The 12,266-nt window shown below is 40.7% G+C and overlaps 1 long non-coding RNA gene across 1 annotated transcript in view; it reads right to left on the bottom strand.

Annotated features, from left to right (window-relative positions):
• The window catches only part of LOC129149768 (uncharacterized), a 36,280-nt gene extending 26,697 nt beyond the window's left edge, over positions 1-9,583 (bottom strand). The window contains exons 1-2 of the long non-coding RNA XR_008556574.1: positions 9,519-9,583; positions 8,444-8,572 (exon numbers count right to left, since the gene is read on the bottom strand). This is a non-coding gene — a long non-coding RNA (uncharacterized LOC129149768). The remainder of the gene's footprint in view (positions 1-8,443; positions 8,573-9,518) is intronic.
• Between the last annotated feature and the right edge of the window lie 2,683 nt (positions 9,584-12,266).

Genomic DNA, 12,266 nt, shown 5'->3' with positions numbered 1-12,266 from the left:
TCCAACCTAAATCTTATACTAAGACAATACAATATTCTTTGGAGGTTTCTATCCAATGTGTTTGATATAATGAGGTCTTTTTATATGGCTGGTGAGAACATGAACTATCCCCAGCCTTGTTTGAATTTCAGTAATTGTTCCACCCACTACTTGCTGGTGGTTGTTTTTCTGTTCTCAGAGTTTTCCACTCACATATGCACAGATCAGTACTGGGCCAAAAACTCAGGAGTACCCTTGACAGCTCACTCACCCACTCTCTCTCCCTCTTTCCCTCCTCTGAAAATTTTTAGAAATACTACTTGCTCTCAAAAAAATGCTGTCATAAATATTCCACCAAGAGTTTTTGTGAGTGCCTATTTTCTTGTATTCATGCCAATAATAATGATTGCCAACCTTAAAACATTGGCTATGGAGAGACAGCAATCAGAATAGGAAACACAAATACCTCTAAATATATAAAAATCGGCTCAATCCTGTATAGAACATAGAAAAATTTTATTAAAAAAAAAAACTTAGTAGAAACAGAGACCATGCAAAAAGAGAAAGCATCAAACAACATGTTACTAATTAGAAAAAAAATATTTCATTCCTTTAAAAAAAAAAACAGCATCCTATTTTTAAAGGGGTTTTCAGAGTACAAAAAAATGCCCAAATAAGTTAAAAATGTGTTCATAAAAGTTTTAAAAAAACAGTTAAGGAAATTTCCCATAGACAGCACACTCACACATAGAAAAAGACAAAAATATGGGAAACAAGAGAAAAAGATAAGAAAAACAAAAGAATGAATCAAAAAAATCCAGTGCTAAGTAGTATAGGCTCCAGAAAAATAGAAACAAAGTGAAAGAAATAATCAACAAAATAATTGAGGAATATTCCCCAAAACTGAGATGCTAGATTGAAAGGGTCCACTGAGTGCCCAATACAGTCGATTAAAATAACCCTAAAATGAGGCACATTACTGTGAAATTTCAAAACAGTAAGGCAAAGGAAAGATTCTACAAATTTTGAGAGAGAGAGAAGACAATGGAGAAATGGCTTCAAATAATATACAATCTAGAATTCTATATTCAACCCAACTATCAATCAAGTGTTAAAATGGAATACAGTCATTTTAAGACATTCATGATCTAAAAAAAAAAAAAAAAATCTGTCTCCCATTAATGCAGTATTAACTAAAACTGATTACCATATTTTCCGGCATATAAGACGACTTTTTAACCCAGGAAAATCTTCTATATGCCCAGTCGTCTTATACGCTGGAAAATACAATAATGTGTTCCATCAAAATGAAGAAGTAAACCAAGAAAGAGAAAAACATGGGATTTAGGAAAACAGGAGGTCCAACACAAAGGAAAGCAAATGGAATGTCCAGGAGGAAAGCGATAAAAGGATCGATACAGTGGTAATGAAGTTGCAAAGATGGTGGTTATATAATAAGTATAGAGAGGAACCAGAGCAATGTTATCCAAAAGGCTGACACTCTGAGGACCACCATTAGCCAGGTCCTCCTGCCTGTGTGCCATCATTTTAATCTGAGGACAAAATGCCCAAATGAGGTCTGGCCAAGATTCTCAGGTGCACTTGGCAGATGCATCTGATGATTCTATTCTCCACTCCACCCCCTGACCATTGGGTCAGTGGAGAATACTCATTTCCTTCTAGAGAAATGTTTTGCACTGACCTATTCCTGGAAGTCTGAGGTAGGTCACAGTAAGCTCAAAAGTGGAAAACAGTACAAAACAGTCTTTTCCCTTCATCCTATTGCTACTGGACACTCATCTGTACTCCCGCCAGAGGCCCACCTGTGGCAAGGCCTGCTTCCCAGGATTTACCACTGACTGTGTCCTGACTTCCTCAAAAGGGGGTTCTGAAAACTTTCAGGGAAGCTGAGACCAGGCTTTGACCAAGTGACTGTGCGGTTATGTCTTGTCTTCCTCTGACAGTGGCAAAGTTGCCTTTTCCATACACAGCTAGGCTCGTGTTTGCTACTCGGTTTTCCAAAATTAGGCAATATGTTATTGAAGGATATATACATAGGTAATGAAGCTGTAAAGAGAAACACCACAAGGAACACAGAACTAGTACCCTTCTCTAGAAGGGAAAAAGAGAGTACCTTCACAGAAGGACACAGAGCTGTTTCTGAAGCATTGGAAATGTTTTGATCTAGTTGGTGTATTCACAACTTTTTATTTTATAATTATTCTTTAAAATGTGCATATACACTGTTGTATATACTCTTGTCTGTGTGTGATACACTTCACAATAAAAAGAAAAAGCATCCTATATAATAAAGAGGTAATATGCAAATTGACCCCCACGCCCTCACAAGATGGCTGCCTACAACCAGGCCAGCAGGGGGGTTATTGAGGGATGACCAAATGACTGAACAAGCAGGCTGTGTGGGGCGACCAGGCCAGCAGGGGGGTTAGTGAGGGACAATCAAATGACTGAACAGCAGGCTGTGTGGGGCGACCAGGCCGGCGGGGGGCCATGAGGGGTGACCAGGCTGGCGGTGGGGAGAGAGTGCAGTTGGGGGTGACCAGGCCAGCAAGGGGGACAGTTGGGGGTGATTAGGCTGGCAGGGGGGGCAGTGAGGGGCGACTAGGCTGGTGGGGGGGCAGTTGGGGGTGACCAGGCTGGCAGGGGAGGCAGTAAGGAGTGACCAGGCAGGCAAGCAGGTGAGCGATTAGGAGCCAGCTGTCCAGGATTGTGAGAGGGATGTCCCAAATTGGATAGGGTGCAAGCTGGGCTGAGGGTACCCCCCCCCCCGCCCCTGTGCACAAATTTTGTGCACCGGCCTCTAGTAGTAATATAATAATGTTCATAACTGGAAAAGTAGGCCATTAAATTGAATGTATGCTATGATCACAACTCCGTGCATTACACAATGGGGGTTGGGGAGGGGTATTGGGGGGGGTGGCGGAAGGCAGTTTTACTCAAATGAAAACAGTAAATTATAGCTAAAAATTTTTGCATGATTTTCTCACAAATCCAACAGTTTTCAAGTTACTTTAAATTCATTGTCCCATTTAGTGCTCCACCATTCTACGAAACAAAGATTTCACAATCCTCATGTTGCAAATGGAGAAGCAGAGGTGTACAGATTTAACAAAGTTTGCCCATAGTCAAGGAGTAGTGGACCTGGGACTCAAACCTCTGTGCCATACAGTCTCGTTATACCACCCGTTTCTCTTACCATAGGCAAGTGACAATCTCACTGAGCCTCAGCTTCCGCATCTGTAACATAATAACAGTGATGATGGGGCTTGACTTAAGAGTGTTATCAGGATTAAGTGAAATAAAGCATGGAAAGCACTTTACTGTACAACCTAGCACAGAGTAAGTACTCAATCACTATTACACACCAGTAATAGTATTGTTAACTAATATTAAGGATTCATTAGATAGTTGAGTGCAGTACTATTCAACTAGGCACTAGGCATGCAAGGATGAATATGAGCTCATTGTCCAGCAGGAACAAACAAACAAACCCAGGAACCTATGGCAATGATGGAGGTATGTGTGTGTGTGTGTAGATAGATAGATAGATAGATAGATAGATAGATAGATAGATAGATAGATATAGATATATACACATACCTCCATCATATATATATGTGTATACAGGGGCTGTATGGGGACAGAAAGGAAAAATGCTTGGATTGGGGATTGGGTCTGGCAAGGTGAAGGCAGCTGGGGAAGGCTTCCTTAGGGAAATGCTACTTAGAGATATATAGTTGAATTGGAAAGGAATCTATGATACTCTATCCAGACCGTGTCCTTAACCCTCATCTGGAAAAAGGAAAAATGTGATAGTGAAGTGAAGGCAAGGATATCACTATACCCTGAGTTTAATTCTACCCTACTAAAAAGTTCAACAGTGACTGTTAAAGCAAAGGAATAAAGACAGCCCTACCCAGTTTGGCTCAGTGGATAGAGCGTCGGCCCATGGACTGAAGGGTCCTGGGTTCGATTCTGGTCAGGGGCATGTACCTTTGATCAGGTCAGGGTGCGTGCCGGAGGCAACCAATCAATGTGTCTCTCCCACATCAATGTTTTTCTCTCTGTCTGTCTCTCCCACTCTCTCTAAAAATCCATGCGAAAATGTCCTCTGGTGAGGAATAACAAAAAACTAACAAAAAGGAATAAGGCAAAAGATTTTGGTAATTAAGAGACAACTAGTATCAGGAAAACTTGAATATGTACTGAGAATCAGGTGAGATCAAGGAAGTGTTCATTTTGTTAGGTATGATATGGTGGTTATACATATTTTTAATGTCTTTCTTCTCTGTTAGAGATGTAGAGTTCAATTTCCATAGTTACCTTAACTTATACAATTGGCCTAAAATGGGAATGAGATGGGAGCATGGGAGAGAGGTGGTGGTGATAATTATAAAAGAAAGCATTGTAAGAAAGAAATTACCAGGAATTCAGTAAGAATAATCATATCTCTACTTTTATGTATGTTTGACATTTTCCATAATAAAATATTTAAGTTTTTTTTTAAAAAGCCACTAGTGACTTGAACAAAGCTATTTCAGATAAATGTTATTGGGAAAAGACATATTGGAAAGGGCAAAGGGCACACAGCTGATGAAATATGAAGGCAATGAGTATAGCTGGACTCAAGAACTTTGGCCAAGCTCAGTGGAGGATCAGGTAGAGAAAATGGAGATAAGATAAAGATACGTACATAGACATATACAGAAATAAACATGGTTTGGCTAATTGTAAGGAAAATCTAAACACATTTGTGGGTCTAAATGAAGAAGCCAGTGGACAGAGGAAGATTGAAAAAGTAAAACAGAAGAGATGATAGATTAAAATTCCACGTGGAAGAGAGGTGATTCAGCCATCAATAAGGACAAAAGAAACAGCTTTCAAATCCATGTCAGAGGGGGCAAAGCCTACAGCTCTCCTCCAGCCTGGGCCCCAACGTGTGTCAGGAAGAGAGGGGCCATGGCCTTTAGAGCTGGGACGGAGCTATTTTGATGCAAAGCCTGACACTGGAGGGCACAGGCTCCCAACAAAAAGGAAGCAAAGGCAGGTGAATAAACAGGTGCAGGGGACAAGCAAGCCCGCCACTCACAGTGGAAAAACTGGCATTGAAAAGAATCCGGCCTGAGGCGAGTCACACCAGTCACCACAGCCCTCCCGCTCCACCACCAGCGCCAGTCAGATTCCAGCAAGCAGTCTACCCACAGTCTCAGGTCTCCAGTTTAGGAAAGGCAGGTGATCTGGTCCAGGTTAGAGTTAGTATTCACAGGGCTAATCTGGCTTCAGCCTGAAGGGGTGTGTGTGGCAGCGGGGAGAGGGGGGTTGAGCAATGGAGAGGAGCTGTGTCCATTTCAGAGAAGTTATGAGAACCAGATTCAATAGGCCTTGAATCTCAAAGGTCAGTTCAAACCTGAGCCAACCTTTTCCCTTTGAACAGCAGCAGGCTGCTTACAAGGCTGCCCCTCACAGAACCCATGCTATTATCCGATACTAAATTTAATGATGAGGAATTTTGACTCACCACTTCTCTGCAATTCAATTTCCACAGTTACTTTTAAGTTGGGAGAAAACTATTCCAAAATAATTATTATTAAAACATTTCAATAAAATTATTTCTCTCCTCCATGCAAACAAACAAACAAAAAAAAACAACACAAATTTTTCCTACCGGTTTTCCTACATACATCCAAAACGGTACCTGAATCAGTGGTCCTTTGAGAACCAACAATAACCGCCTATTGTTACAGAACTAGCATGCCACTGGAACAAGTAATTTTATTAACAATGCCAGCTCAGGAACTGCAAACTGTTGGTTGCACTGTTTAGTTGCCTTAATGGGGCATCATTAAAATTCCCTCTTCTATTCACTGCTTGAGATACAAAGCCAGGGAAATGGTCCACTAGGTGCAAGCACAGATATTCTAATTAGCGACACTGTAACCAGGGTTTCTGCCCACCAATATGCTAAATCATGTGAACTGCATGAACAGTGAAACAGAGTGGCAAGTCTGTCGGATCTGCCTTCTGAGCTGAATCCATATTCTGCTTCTAATTAGAGCCACAAAGATTTCCTATATAAAGGCTCACGTTTCTAACTCTCCATCTGTTATTGACTCTTCCTTGGACCACCTCACGCACAGTCCTCGCTGCAATATCACCCCTGTGTGTGTTTTTTTTCTCCCCGGACACAATCCATTTCCCCTCACCAGGAATCCTCACTGACAATACCTGGAGAGCAGAGTTATGCTCAGAGAACAGCTTGCCCAGTGCCAAGCTTCATTTGTCTTTCCCCGGGGGTCATTTATCACGGGGAGGTGGCCTGTTGAGGTAAATCCTCATTGAAAGCCTGTATGTTCCCCTGTGTGCAACCTGGATGCCGGCACCATGAAAAATGAATTATTTTACACCCTGCACACAGGTGCTTCGGTACAGAACAAGGCGCGTCCCACAAGCCAGCAATAACATGTCCCATCACTGACTTTGGGAGAAAGATTCTTCTAATTCTTAGAGAGAAGTAATCGTATACAGGGTGTCCCTCCAAAAAATGTACACACACTTGAAATACCATTAATAATTCCAAAAGGCTGAATCTGAAAAGAAAGGAACATCAATTGAGCTATCAGCTATTTAAGTGTGTATACATTTTGGGGACACCCTGTAATACTGCTACTTACATACGCAACCTGCAGTTTCTCCCACACCAAAGGCTTCGTTTCCGTAGTGTCTTTACCATCAGAACCCAACAAGAGAAGGTTGGTTCTAAATTTGGATGTGTTCCTACATACATTTCCTCTCCCTGCCCCACCCTCTCTCCACCCTATTGGACTTTCCATTACAGGTAGTATCCATTTATAAAAGCCTCAGGCACATTCTTTCATTCAGCAAACACAAGTGCCTGTTAGTCACCAGGCACAGTGGTAGGCAAAATCAAATCACAAGAGAAGATAGAATTTCTAATAGGAAAAAGAATTATACGCCACAATAATATAAACATTAATTGTTGATTTTCAATATTTAGAGTTAACCTATGCATCAAACTTGGAACACCTAAAAAATGGACAGACTATGAATGGGAGCAAACGTGATGATGGAAAAGCACAGATGACAAACGCTGGGAAGTGGAAGGGAAGGAAGATTGTTGAGGGGAAGGGTTGGGGACTCAAGAAATATTTAATTGAGTCCATGGAAGAATAAGTAAACATATAAATAAACTGCCTGGCCCATGTGGGTCAGTGATTGAGTGTCGACCTATGAACCAGGAAGTCACTGTTCGATTCTCAGTCAGGGCACACGCCTGAGTTGCGGCTCGATCCCCAGTAGGGGGCGGGCAAGAGGCAGCCGATCAATGATTTTTCTCTCATTGATGTTTCTATTTCTCTCTCTCTCTACCTCTCCCTTCCTCTCTGAAATCAATAAAAAATCTTTTTTAAAAAGCATAAATAAACTAAAGCTATTGAGTTGAGTATAATGAATGTTCCTGAGGCCTCACCTACAGCCACCTCCCCGCCCCTTTCTTCTTCCCTCTACTTTTACTTGTTAGCAGAAGCCAGATTGTATTTCCTTGTCAACATTATTCTTTGGAATCATGCGCTCAGGAACGATCAGGGGTAAATCATGATTGATCTACATTGTGGTAACTCCACATCTCTTGTCAGTCATTAGCAGCAGGTTTGTGGCTGCTTTTAGCCAAAGTCTGCACTGGGCTCCCATATTCTTTCAGACATCTGAATTAATTAGCCTTATAGCTGACCAATCGGGACATCTTATTGTGGGAAAAAGATATGTTCCTCGCTGCTTAAGTATTTGGAGTTGATTTTGTCTTACTACGAGTGGAAACATCCTAACATGCAATTACCCACTAAGGAATTAAAAATGATGATTTAACTGTACTGGATGGAAGGAAAAAAGAAGGGAGGAGGAAATATAAATGAAGTAAGTTCTCACAGATAATAGAAGGTCAGTAGGTAATATATAACATTAATTTTTTAAAAGAAAAGAAGTAGCAGCATAAGAATTCTGTTTAGAGAGCTGGAGGTAGTCATCAGAAGAAACGAGGTAAAAATGGGAGCAGCGCTGCGGAGGGGAGGGGTGGGTACACGCTACCTTTCATTCTAAGTCCATCTGCACTGTGTTGTTTTTAAACTATGTATTATTTTCGAGAAAAGTTTTAACATTTACATAAAAAATGAACTCAAAATTAGAAATTAATTCCCCCTTCTGTAGGCACTGAAGAGAAAATAAGACTTTTTCTCGGGGACAGATCAGCTAGTTAAGAGAAGCGCCTTTAGCCCAGGAGGAGAGGCGGGCCCGGGTGCTCTCCAGTGCCATCCCCGGAGTGTTCTCTTTCTGCAGATGTGGATGAGGCTTTGGCAGGGAACGTGTTTGAAGTAGGAGGAGATAAGAGAGCCTGGAGGGCAAAGAAAGAGAAACATCCCCAGCTGCCTACCGTGCCTTGCCAGGTTTCCTCCTCCAAACACCCAGAATGTGCAGATCCCCAGCTTCCATTTTGTCCAAATAGGTGACAGCTGTAGGAGGGGGATAACGAGGCGAGCTGAACTTCTCCACGCTGATTTCACTTTTAAAAATACGAGAGAAAATTGCTTTGGTTACGTTGACAGCTCCTCAGAGATGTGAACAAAGATGGCACTTGGGACTGCCATCTCCCCTGCTGTTGACTAAAAGGTACTAATGACCTCACTTGAGCCCCCAGAATGGCTTTCAATCAGCTAAGGACATTCCTTTTCAACAAATCCCTCAGCTTCAAAACTGCAATATTGTGCCCAGGGGACCGGAGTTACTGAAATAAAATCTAGGAAGACAACAGTTCTAGAACTTGCAGAGTCCAAGAGAAATAAACATTGATTTCCAACCTTAGTCACTTAGTGTCTCACTGAACTGGTGGTCAATAGGCCTTTTTTTTTTTTTAAAGCTGTTTTTCAATCATGCAAGCCTTCCATATTGAGTTGAAGTCAGTTAAATCCTAACTAGTAGACTCTTCTCAAAACTAACCTATTACAATATTAACTATGCATGGACTTAACCATGCATCTTTCTAGGACTATGTCCTACAGAAGTAAAACATATAAGGTGTGCATTGCAGCATCATTTGCTATGGCCAAAAAAAAAAAAAAAAAAAATGGGGGGGGGTCTAAAAATCAAACAACAGGAAATATATATGTATATGTATATTTTTTCCATGTAACTGGGGAAAGATATGACTGTTCATGGGGACCCCCTCAGGGAATGGAATTAGAGGGGAGGAGAGTTTTACCTTATATACTAGTGAATATTTTGAATTGTTATATCAACCATATATTCTTTTGTATTAAAAGAAAAAAAATAAAATTTACTTTTTGGGAGTGGGAAGGTTATCAAATTCCCTTTTCCAGGACCATACTTAATATCACCAATTTAATGAAAATCTCTTCAGTTTTTCACTATCTTCAGGAAATAAAGATTTTGCAACTTTCTTCTGGAACTGTCATAATAAGAGTTTCAATTTATTGAACGTCAAGATGTACCTGATATGGTTGTAAGTGCTTCACATACAGTTACTTGATCCTTCAGTCACAACACAAGCTCTCTTAGAGCCGCTCTACAGATGAGAAAATAAAATAACTAAACAAGATCACATGCTAGTATTCCACAAGCAGCCTATAGGATCCCGAAGCAGACCCAGCTGGGAACCGCGCTCTCCCTAGGACTATACCGTATTTATGACGCACATGAATCGAAGTTAAATTATCTTACTTCACAGGCAACTATTTTTATAAATGGAAACAGCAGACAGTAGTCCCCCTTTATCTGTGGTTTTGCTTTCCGCAGTGTGTTACCTGCAGGAAACCATGGTCCAAAAATATTAAATGGAAAAAATCCAGAAATAAACAGTTTTAAGTCGCACACCTTTCTGAATAGCATGATGAAATCTCATGAGTTCTGCTCTGACCCGACCGGGATGTGAATCATCCCTTTGTCCAGCTCTGTGCTGTGTGTGTTACCTGCCCCTTAGTCACTTAGTAGCCATCTACGTTATCAGATTAACTGTTGAGATATTGCAGTGAGTGCTTGTGTTCAAGTAACCCTTATTTTACTCAATAATGGCCCAAAGCACAAGAGTAGTGATGCTGGCAATTCAGATACGCCAGAGCAGTAAAGTGCTTCCTTTAAGTGAGAAGGTTAAAGTTCTCAATAGGGAAAGAAAAAAAAAAATCATATGCTGAGGTTGCTAAGATCTACAATAAGAACACATCTATCCGTGGAACTGCCTTTATCGTAGGTTTGTATGTGTAGGAAAAAACAGAGTAGAGTACATAGGGTTCGGTATTGGCTGCAGTTGCAGGCATCCAGTGGGGGTCTTAAAATGCATACCCCGAGGATAAGGGGGCTACTGTACACTATGGGAGTCTAAGAAACTACCTCTCACAGTTGTTAAAAAAGAATAAAAGGAAATAGGCCTCAACAATTCCCTTCTAAAGAAAACTGTGGTTCACAAGCCACCCCGTGTCTTCTGGTACTCAAAGCCATCCCCTCCCCGCCCTACCCTCTGCCTTTAACCTGTTTCAAATATTCCTCAGAATATTTGGAGGCCTCACCAGATTCTCTAGATTTCTCTCAAACTGAAATCTGAACAGATATCTTCAATGTTGAAGATTATCTCACAGCTTCTAAAAGCTAAAATCGTATCCATAAATCCCCACAACCTGCAGGCTCGGTGTTAAGTTTTGTGCATTAACAACAACGCAAATATTGTGGACTCACAACCATCTGACTCCTATACCTTTTCAGGCCTACGGCACATGGTTTGTCGTTCCAGGCCTAGAATTTGTTATATTTGTTAGCAGCTCCGTGGGGACAGTGGCCCACAATTTTCAGAGGGAAACGCTCATTAGGGCCAAAGAAGAAAACTCTGGGGTTTAGATAACGCAAGGCCTAGTAAATAAGAAATGGGAAAATACAATAGACCTGGGAGAGGCAGTAGCTCTGTCTCTCTCCTATCGTGTACCCTGAGACGGGACTGGATTTATTACTGATTCTGTATTCTCACCGAGTTTCAGCAACCAGAGAGTCCTTTCATCCCATCTCTGGCTGGCCCAACGATCATACTCTCCAGGGACCTAGCACTTCATAATGATGATTCATTATTTATTCTAGCCCCAGGACCTTCCCAATGAGTGTTTCAAACCACTGCTGGTTATTATATTGGATTTAACTCTCCTGATGCATTTATTGACACCACAGGAACCACCGAAACACAGTGGTCTCCATAGCTTGTGAAAGCTGCATCTTTATTTGATTTTTTTTTCATGAATCCCGAAACCTAGCATAGTCTTTTCTACAATAATTCATCAAGATAAATGTATTTGATGAAAGAACTAATAAATGAATCTTTAAATAAACTGGCAGATGACTTTAAAGGTTTAAGGAATTAATTTTTCTTAATGAGCACCCCAAACCTTTTCCAAATCTGTGCCAAGATAACCAAGAGGGTAGGTAGGGGCTATATCTGCATTGCCTTGCACACTGAGGCACTCAATAAAAATTTGCTGAGGAAATAAATGACAAGCTAGATTACCACAATGAGTTATTCTCATTCATTTTCATGATATGTCATTCTTTTTCCTGGTGATATATACAGGGTGCCCCCCAAAAATGTCTACACTTTGAATAATTATTAATTCCAATGGGTTAAATTTGAAAAGAAACATCAATCGACCTATCAGCTATTAAAGTGTATATAAAACTTTTTGGGACACCTTGTATATACGTTCCATATAGTACAAATTACAAATCTGTATCTTCTTTTTTTTTTTAATCAACTTTTCATTTCTCTGGTGGACCCACTGAGTTGTAGTGTCTATATACCCTACAAATAAAGATACATAACCCACTAGAGTAAAAATTCAGTAACTGCTTCCAAGACATTTAAAAAGCAAAAACACAAAACAAAGTCTTCATCATCAACGGAAGAAAAGGGAAACAAAACAAACAAACAGAGCAAGCCCAAAGTATAGATCCTTAATTTAAACCACAGAAGGAAATCCCACTTGAACTGTACTACAAGCCTTCACAGTTGCAAAGGTAATGACCTCTACCCAGCTTACTTCATAAGAAAGGGTTTAGAGAAGTGAAAAGAAGAGGCCTCTGAGGTAAAAGGTCAACCATACACTCCACTGGAATGTCCTTGAATTGGAAAATAGCATAGGTGATAGCATATAATTAATTACATTATGATGAGATTAAGAAGCTACTGGTATTAACTGGTTTGGTAA

This window comes from Eptesicus fuscus, chromosome 7 (genome assembly GCF_027574615.1).
Source record: "Eptesicus fuscus isolate TK198812 chromosome 7, DD_ASM_mEF_20220401, whole genome shotgun sequence".
Taxonomy (NCBI): domain Eukaryota; kingdom Metazoa; phylum Chordata; class Mammalia; order Chiroptera; family Vespertilionidae; genus Eptesicus; species Eptesicus fuscus.
Note: the sequence above shows the minus strand (reverse complement) of the source record. Positions and strands in the feature narration are given on the sequence as shown.